This window comes from Caretta caretta, chromosome 15, assembly GCF_965140235.1.
Source record: "Caretta caretta isolate rCarCar2 chromosome 15, rCarCar1.hap1, whole genome shotgun sequence".
In the NCBI taxonomy this organism is placed as follows: domain Eukaryota; kingdom Metazoa; phylum Chordata; order Testudines; family Cheloniidae; genus Caretta; species Caretta caretta.
The window spans coordinates 2,455,285-2,464,793 of NC_134220.1; the positions used below are offsets into that span (position 1 = coordinate 2,455,285).

The following is a 9,509-nucleotide window of genomic DNA, read 5'->3' on the forward strand; positions in this document are numbered from 1 at the left end:
GACTCTGGGGTAGTCGCCTTTCTGTGAGCAGCCTGTCTTCAGGACACACAGCTCACCCGGCTTCCACCTTCCTGGGTCTGACCTCGGAGCATTCAGCATCCTCTGCCTCTCCGTGTGCTTCCCCCAGCGAGTCCGCTCAGGCGGGGCTCCTGGGGAAGCCAGAGGGTCCTGCACCCCAACTTCGCAGTCAGACGTGACTCTCAGCCAGCCAGTAAAACAGAAGGTTTATTAGACGACAGGAACATGGTCTAAAACAGAGCTTGCAGGTGCAGAGAACGGGACCCCTCAGCTGGGTCCATTTTGGGGGGCAGTGAGCCAGACAACCACGTCTGCACTTCACTCCATGTCCCAGCCAGCCCCCAACTGAAACTCCCCTCCAGCCCCTCCTCCTCTGGGCTTTGTTCCTTTCCCGGGCCAGGTGGTCACCTGATTCCTTTGTTCTCCAACCCTTTAGCTCTCACCTTGCAGGGGGGAAGGGCCCAGGCCATCAGTTGCCAGGAAACAGGGTGTCGGCCATTCTCTGTGTCCAGACCCCTGCACACACCTGCCCTCTAGGGCTCTGCAATGATCATACATGCTTACCCCACCCCCTAGATACTTAAGAACTGCCTAGGGGAAACTGAGGCACCCCCACACTATTCAGAGGAAACATTAAGAACAGTCCCACTTCGTCACACTGTGATAAAGCAGAGGGGATGCAGTCGTGTCTCAGTGTTGTGGGTTTCCGGGTGCTGTGATAAAGCAGAGGGGATACAGTCGTTTCTCAGTGTTGCGGGTTCCCGGGTGCTGTGATAAAGCAGAGGGGATGCAGTCGTGTCTCAGTGTTGCGGGTTCCCGGGTGCTGTGATAAAGCAGAGGGGATGTAGTCGTGTCTCAGTGTTGCGGGTTCCCGGGTGCTGTGATAAAGCAGAGGGGATACAGTCGTGTCTCAGAGTTGCGGGTTCCCGGGTGCTGTGACAAAGCAGAGGGGATGCATTCATGTCTCAGTGTTGCGGGTTCCCAAGTGCTGTGACAAAGCAGAGGGGATGTAGTCGTGTCTCAGTGTTGTGGGTTCCCGGGTGCTGTGTCATAGCAGAGGGGATGCAGTCGTGTCTCAGTGTTGCGGGTTCCCAGGTGCTGTGACAAAGCAGAGGGGATGCATTCGTGTCTCAGTGTTGTGGGTTCCCGGGTGCTGTGACAAAGCAGAGGGGATGCATTCGTGTCTCAGTGTTGTGGGTTCCCGGGTGCTGTGACAAAGCAGAGGGGATGCAGTCATGTCTCAGTGTTGCGGGATCCCGGGTGCTGTGTGTGACGAAGTGGGACTGTTTTTAATGTTTCCTCTGAATAGTGTGGGGGTGCCTCAGTTTCCCCTAGGCAGTTCTTAAGTATCTAGGGGGTGGGGTAAGGGTGTATGATCATTGCAGAGCCCTAGAGGGCAGGTGTGTGCAGGAGTCTGGACACAGAGAATGGCCGACACCCTGTTTCCTGGCAACTGATGGCCTGGGCCCTTCCCCCCCTGCAAGGTGAGAGCTAAAAGGTTGGAGAACAAAGGAATCAGGTGACCACCTGGCCCGGGAAAGGAACAAAGCCCAGAGGAGGAGGGGCTGGAGGGGGTTTTCAGTTTGGGGCTGGCTGGGACATGGAGTGAAGTGCAGACGTGGTTGTCTGGCTCACTGCCCCCCCCAAAATGGACCCAGCTGAGGGGTCCCGTTCTCTGCACCTGCAAGCTCTGTTTTAGACCATGTTCCTGTCGTCTAATAAACCTTCTGTTTTACTGGCTGGCTGAGAGTCACGTCTGACTGCGAAGTTGGGGTGCAGGACCCTCTGGCTTCCCTAGGAGCCCCGCCTGAGCGGACTTGCTGGGGGGAAGCGCACGGAGGGGCAGAGGATGCTGAATGCTCCGAGGTCAGACCCAGGAAGGTGGAAGCCGGGTGAGCTGTGTGTCCTGAAGACAGGCTGCTCACAGAAAGGCGACTGCCCCAGAGTCCTGACTGGCTTCATGGGGAGCAGTTCCAGAGCATCGCCCAGGGACTCCGTGACAACTGGTGGCAGCGGTGGGATGTACTGCACCCCGTGGATGGCGCTTCCTGCAGTAAGTGACTGGGGAGCAGTAACACGAAGGGGGATTGCCGAGGACCAGGCCTGCTGAAGGCTCAGAAAGGAGCGGTTTCGGGGGGCGGTTAACCCCTGGGAGTGTGTGACCAGCGAGAAGGACTGTGCAGTAATGGGGTCCCCCTGGGGACTGCAGTGAGCAGTCCAAGGGGCGGAGGAGTCTGCAGCTCGACCCTGGCAAAGAGGTGGTGACCTCGAGAAGGGCTGGCACACTAGGGGTTCTCCCTGGAAACCGTGGGGAGCTGAGAACACACGGGCCTGTGAGTCCACAACAACTTGGGGGGAGCGGAGTGATGGCCTGTCACAGTCTCCTTAAGAAGGACATTGTAACCCTGTGCAAAAAGAGAGGGTTGAGCGTTGGAAAGTTCACCAAAGCAGAGTTAATCGTGCAGCTGGAGGAGGATGACCGCTCTAAGGAACAGATTCCTGACCCCACTGGGGCTATAGCAGGATCTGGGAGCAGCTGAAGCGGGAGCCAGGCATCGCCAAGACTCCTGTCCCCGACCAGACGGGGGTCTTCACGATCGGGTTCCCCATCGGGGGATCGAGACGGACGGGATTGGAGCTGAGTCCGAGAGAGCAAGAGGACCCTGGGAGACAGCGAGAGCCCGAGAAAGAGCTGCAGAAGCAGCAGCAGGATGAACTGGCGGTGGGGGAGCGGAGAGGCCTAGGGGACCTCCCCGGGGTGAGTGGGGATAGACCCCGGGGGGCCAGTTCCGCAGGGAACCTCGAGACTAAATTGCTGCCCCTGGTTAAGGAGGGGGGGGTGTGGATGCCCACCTCACTGCCTTTGAGCAGGCTGGCGATTTGAACCAGGGGGACCCTGCGGAAAAGCCCCGGTGTCTAGCTCCCTTGCTGGGTCCCAAGGCCATAGACTCCGTCAGCCAGATGGTTGGGGATGTGGACAGGCTCCCACTCCTGACCCCAACCTATATGTCTGTGTGGAGTTTCCTGGGGCCAGGCCCCTCGGACCTCCAGTGGGAGCAGAAGGTGATGGTCAATGGGGAGACATTCTTGGGGTGGCCAAAGGGCATGGGCTGCATAAACCTTCCCACATGCGGCCTGCGAGTGCTATCGACCACCCCTGACCTAAGGGAGGGTGTGAAAATGGAAGGGCCTGGTGTAACTCCTACCAAGGAATGGGAGAGATGCTGGGGCATCCATGGGAACGTTGGTGGCTTCGAACTTCCCCAGGTCACCGGCTAAAGTGACCCCGCTCAGTTCGATCTCGAAGGGGGGAGAGATGTGACGAAGTGGGACTGTTTTTAATGTTTCCTCTGAATAGTGTGGGGGTGCCTCAGTTTCCCCTAGGCAGTTCTTAAGTATCTAGGGGGTGGGGTAAGGGTGTATGATCATTGCAGAGCCCTAGAGGGCAGGTGTGTGCAGGAGTCTGGACACAGAGAATGGCCGACACCCTGTTTCCTGGCAACTGATGGCCTGGGCCCTTCCCCCCCTGCAAGGTGAGAGCTAAAAGGTTGGAGAACAAAGGAATCAGGTGACCACCTGGCCCGGGAAAGGAACAAAGCCCAGAGGAGGAGGGGCTGGAGGGGGTTTTCAGTTTGGGGCTGGCTGGGACATGGAGTGAAGTGCAGACGTGGTTGTCTGGCTCACTGCCCCCCCCAAAATGGACCCAGCTGAGGGGTCCCGTTCTCTGCACCTGCAAGCTCTGTTTTAGACCATGTTCCTGTCGTCTAATAAACCTTCTGTTTTACTGGCTGGCTGAGAGTCACGTCTGACTGCGAAGTTGGGGTGCAGGACCCTCTGGCTTCCCTAGGAGCCCCGCCTGAGCGGACTTGCTGGGGGGAAGCGCACGGAGGGGCAGAGGATGCTGAATGCTCCGAGGTCAGACCCAGGAAGGTGGAAGCCGGGTGAGCTGTGTGTCCTGAAGACAGGCTGCTCACAGAAAGGCGACTGCCCCAGAGTCCTGACTGGCTTCATGGGGAGCAGTTCCAGAGCATCGCCCAGGGACTCCGTGACACTGTGACATAGCAGAGGGGATGCAGTCGTGTCTCAGTGTTGTGGGTTCCCGGGTGCTGTGACAAAGCAGAGGGGATGTAGTCGTGTCTCAGTGTTGTGGGTTCCCGGGTGCTGTGACAAAGCAGAGGGGATGCAGTCGTGTCTCAGTGTTGCAGGTTCCCGGGTGCTGTGATAAAGCAGAGGGGATGCAGTCGTGTCTCAGTGTTGTGGGTTCCCGGGTGCTGTGACAAAGCAGAGGGGATGTAGTCGTGTCTCAGTGTTGTGGGTTCCCGGGTGCTGTGATATAGCAGAGGGGATGTAGTCGTGTCTCAGTGTTGCGGGTTCCCGGGTGCTGTGATAAAGCAGAGGGGATACAGTCGTGTCTCAGTGTTGCGGGTTCCCAAGTGCTGTGACAAAGCAGAGGGGATGCAGTCGTGTCTCAGTGTTGCGGGTTCCCGGGTGCTGTGATAAAGCAGAGGGGATACAGTCGTGTCTCAGTGTTGTGGGCTCCCGGGTGCTGTGATAAAGCAGAGGGGATGCAGTCGTGTCTCAGTGTTGTGGGTTCCCGGGTGCTGTGATAAAGCAGAGGGGATGCAGTCGTGTCTCAGTGTTGTGGGCTCCCGGGTGCTGTGATAAAGCAGAGGGGATGCAGTCGTGTCTCAGTGTTGCAGGTTCCCAGGTGATGTGATAAAGCAGAGGGGATGCAGTCGTGTCTCAGTGTTGCAGGTTCCCAGGTGATGTGATAAAGCAGAGGGGATGCAGTCGTGTCTCAGTGTTGTGGGTTCCTGGGTGCTGTGACATAGCAGAGGGATACAGTCGTGTCTCAGGGCGGGGTGTGTGTGTGTGTTTCCCGGGTGCTGTGTTGTGATATAACAGAGGGGCTGCAGTCATGATTCAGTGCTGGGGTTTCCCAGGTGCTGTGATATAGCAGATGGGATGCCATTTTGTCTCAGTGCTGGGGGTTCCCAAGTGCCAGGCTGTGACAAAGCAGAGGGGATGCAGTCGTGTCTCAGTGTTGTGGGTTCCCGGGTGCTGTGATAAAGCAGAGGGGATGCAGTCGTGTCTCAGTGTTGCGAGTTCCCAGGTGCTGTGATAAAGCGGAGGAGATACAGTCGTGTCTCAGTGTTGCGGATTCCCGGGTGCTGTGATAAAGCAGAGGGGATGCAGTCGTGTCTCAGTGTTGCGGGTTCCCGGGTGCTGTGACAAAGCAGAGGGGATGCAGTCGTGTCTCAGTGTTGCGGGTTCCCGGGTGCTGTGATAAAGCAGAGGGGATGCAGTCGTGTCTCAGTGTTGCGGGTTCCCGGGTGCTGTGACATAGCAGAGGGGATGCAGTCGTGTCTCAGTGTTGTGGGTTCCCGGGTGCTGTGATAAAGCAGAGGGGATGCAGTCGTGTCTCAGTGTTGCAGGTTCCCGGGTGCTGTGACATAGCAGAGGGGATACAGTCGTGTCTCAGTGTTGCGGGTTCCCGGGTGCTGTGACATAGCAGAGGGGATGCAGTCGTGTCTCAGTGTTGCGGGTTCCCAGGTGCTGTGACATAGCAGAGGGGATACAGTCGTGTCTCAGTGTTGCGGGTTCCCGGGTGCTGTGATAAAGCAGAGGGGATGCAGTCGTGTCTCAGTGTTGCGGATTCCCGGATGCTGTGATAAAGCAGAGGGGATACAGTCGTGTCTCAGTGTTGTGGGTTCCCGGGTGCTGTGATAAAGCAGAGGGGATGCAGTCGTGTCTCAGTGTTGCAGGTTCCCAGGTGATGTGACATAGCAGAGGGGATGCAGTCCTGTCTCAGTGTTGTGGGTTCCCGGGTGCTGTGTCATAGCAGAGGGGATGCAGTCGTGTCTCAGTGTTGCGGGTTCCCAGGTGCTGTGACATAGCAGAGGGGATGCAGTCCTGTCTCAGTGTTGCGGGTTCCCAGGTGCTATGTTATAGCAGAGGAGATGCAGTCGTGTCTCAGTGTTGTGGGTTCCCGGGTGCTGTGATATAGCAGAGGGGATACAGTCGTGTCTCAGTGTTGCGGGTTCCCGGGTGCTGTGATAAAGCAGAGGAGATGCAGTCGTGTCTCAGTGTTGTGGGTTCCCAGGTGCTGTGATAAAGCAGAGGAGATACAGTCGTGTCTCAGTGTTGTGGGTTCCCGGGTGCTGTAATAAAGCAGAGGGGATGCAGTCGTGTCTCAGTGTTGCGGGTTCCCGGGTGCTGTGATAAAGCAGAGGGGATGCAGTCGTGTCTCAGTGTTGCGGGTTCCCAAGTGCTGTGACAAAGCAGAGGGGATGCAGTCGTGTCTCAGTGTTGCGGGTTCCCGGGTGCTGTGATAAAGCAGAGGGGATACAGTCGTGTCTCAGTGTTGTGGGTTCCCAAGTGCTGTGACAAAGCAGAGGGGATGCAGTCGTGTCTCAGTGTTGTGGGTTCCCGGGTGCTGTGATAAAGCAGAGGGGATGTAGTCGTGTCTCAGTGTTGTGGGTTCCCGGGTGCTGTGATAAAGCAGAGGGGATGCAGTCGTGTCTCAGTGTTGCGGGTTCCCAAGTGCTGTGACAAAGCAGAGGGGATACAGTCGTGTCTCAGTGTTGCGGGTTCCCGGGTGCTGTGACGTAGCAGAGGGGATACAGTCGTGTCTCAGTGTTGTGGGTTCCCAAGTGCTGTGACAAAGCAGAGGGGATGTAGTCGTGTCTCAGTGTTGCGGGTTCCCGGGTGCTGTGATAAAGCAGAGGGGATGCAGTTGTGTCTCAGTGTTGCGGGTTCCCAAGTGCTGTGACAAAGCAGAGGGGATGCAGTCGTGTCTCAGTGTTGGGGGTTCCCAGGTGCTGTGATAAAGCAGAGGGGATACAGTCGTGTCTCAGTGTTGCGGGTTCCCGGGTGCTGTGATAAAGCAGAGGGGATACAGTCGTGTCTCAGTGTTGCGGGTTCCCGGGTGCTGTTATAAAGCAGAGGGGATACAGTCGTGTCTCAGTGTTGCGGGTTCCCAAGTGCTGTGACAAAGCAGAGGGGATGCAGTCGTGTCTCAGTGTTGCGGGTTCCCAGGTGCTGTGATAAAGCAGAGGGGATGTACTCGTGTCTCAGTGTTGTGGGTTCCTGGGTGCTGTGACATAGCAGAGGGGATACAGTCGTGTCTCAGGGCGGGGTGTGTGTGTGTGTTTCCTGGGTGCTGTGTTGTGATATAACAGAGGGGCTGCAGTCATGATTCAGTGCTGGGGTTTCCCAGGTGCTGTGATATAGCAGATGGGATGCCATTTTGTCTCAGTGCTGGGGGTTCCCGAGTGCCAGGCTGTGATAAAGCAGAGGGGATGTAGTCGTGTCTCAGTGTTGCGGGTTCCCGGGTGCTGTGACAAAGCAGAGGGGATGTAGTCGTGTCTCAGTGTTGCGGGTTCCCGGGTGCTGTGATAAAGCAGAGGGGATACAGTCGTGTCTCAGTGTTGCGGGTTCCCGGGTGCTGTGATAAAGCAGAGGGGATGTAGTCGTGTCTCAGTGTTGCGGGTTCCCGGGTGCTGTGACATAGCAGAGGGGATACAGTCGTGTCTCAGTGTTGCGGGTTCCCGGGTGCTGTGACATAGCAGAGGGGATGTAGTCGTGTCTCAGTGTTGCGGGTTCCCGGGTGCTGTGATAAAGCAGAGGGGATGCAGTCGTGTCTCAGTGTTGTGGGTTCCCGGGTGCTGTGATAAAGCAGAGGGGATACAGTCGTGTCTCAGTGTTGCGGGTTCCCGGGTGCTGTGATAAAGCAGAGGGGATGTAGTCGTGTCTCAGTGTTGCGGTGTCCCGGGTGCTGTGACATAGCAGAGGGGATACAGTCGTGTCTCAGTGTTGCGGGTTCCCGGGTGCTGTGACATAGCAGAGGGTCCGCAGTCGTGTCTCAGTGCTGGGGATTCCTGGGACCTGTGACATAGCAGAGGGGATGTAGGTATATCTCAGTGCTCAGGGTTCCTGGGTATTACGATATAGCAGAAGGGATGCAGTCGTGTCTCAGTGCTGGAGGCTCCTGGGTCTTGTTATTCAGTATAACCAAGCGAAAATAGTGGAACGTCGCTCTGTTACTTTCATGCCCTGTTCCTCAGTGAACGGCGCGTGCTCAATGCTCCCTGCGTTGTCACTGGCAGAATTTCATCCACGAGCTCTTTATGTCTGTGGCGGCTGACGTGGTCAGGAATGCTGCAGCTGTGCGGTTGAGGATGTCACAGCCTGCCTGCAGAGCTGCTTTCCCTGTGCATGAGCTGACGTGAGCCGTGCAGCCAGAGCCTTCCTCCTGCCGGAGACCCAAATTGCTGCCGCAGCATATGAGCTGGTGCCTAATTTCATTCCCTCCCCTCTGCCAGGCTGGGGTGCTGCTGCTCTGAAGCCAGAGGATTAATAACGGTTATTCTAGTCATTAATAGGGCTGGGCAAACGGTGTCAGAATGTCTGGGGGAATCTTTCCTTTTGAGAGCCGAGCAAGGGGCTTACACACAGCCTGTGTAGCCAGCTTTCCAGCCCGGGGGAGGGGAGGGGCCCACAGGACTCTGCCCTGATCTGATTGTAACGTGCTTGGAAAGTGTTTGCTGCAGACCCATCTTTGGCTTGACCACAGCAGGCAGCCTGCAGCTGCTGTCTGATAAAGGACATGGACCCAGATCCTCCAAGTTAGGTGATTTCAATGGGAGTTGGGCATCTAAATTCCTTTGGGGATCTGGCCCATAGCTCTTTGAATAATGGCACTAGGCTGGGACCCAGGAGATCTGGATTCTGCTTTTTGCTCTGCTGCTGAGCTCCTTTGTGATCTGGGGGAAGTCATGTGCCCTCTCCGCCGTCACCTGGCCTGTCTCTTTGGGCCCTCAGCTCTTGGGTAAGGACTGTTCTGTGCGCCTGGACAATGAGCAGCATGGAGCCCCGCCCCACACATCAGCCCCAGTGCCGTGAAAGCTGGCCCTGCTCTCAGGGCCCCTATTGGCAGGGAGAGGAGAAAACAGGAGCAGCGTCCTCCCTTCCGGAACCCAGCCCACGAGGGACCCACTGCCACACCCAGCCCCTCCTTCCAGACACAGGGTGATTTTCCAAACCTAGGAAGTAACCCCAAACCATTTCTCAGCCCACCCAGCTGTCAGCGCCCCAGGGATTTCCCCCTGTGCTCTCTGTCACTCCTGCAGGATCTGCCTTGCTGTGTTAACTGAGCACCATCTCCCACCGCAGCTGCCCACGGCCCCTGTTGCAGGGGACTCCCTGCTGCTCCAGCTCTTCCATCCTGACATCTGGCTCTTCCTAGGGACACCTGTCCCCTCCTCAGCTGCATCTGCTTAATGAGCAGGGCTGGCTGGGAGTTGGGGGGTGGAGGCCACTTTACATCCACTGTGACACTTCCAGGCTTACCCAAGGGACACAGGGTTTATCGCTCCTGCCTTCTTATAGCACGAGGGAGCCTGGTCTGTGCCCACCGGGGGAAACTTGCCCCAACCTACCAGCTGCTGGCAATACAAGCGCCCCACTCCGGGCTCCACAAGCCCTGCTCT

The 9,509-nt window shown here is 57.2% G+C and overlaps 1 protein-coding gene across 5 annotated transcripts in view; it reads left to right on the forward strand.

Annotated features, from left to right (window-relative positions):
• The window catches only part of DTX1 (deltex E3 ubiquitin ligase 1), a 124,075-nt gene that overhangs the window by 46,608 nt on the left and 67,958 nt on the right, over positions 1-9,509 (forward strand). The window lies entirely within an intron of this gene.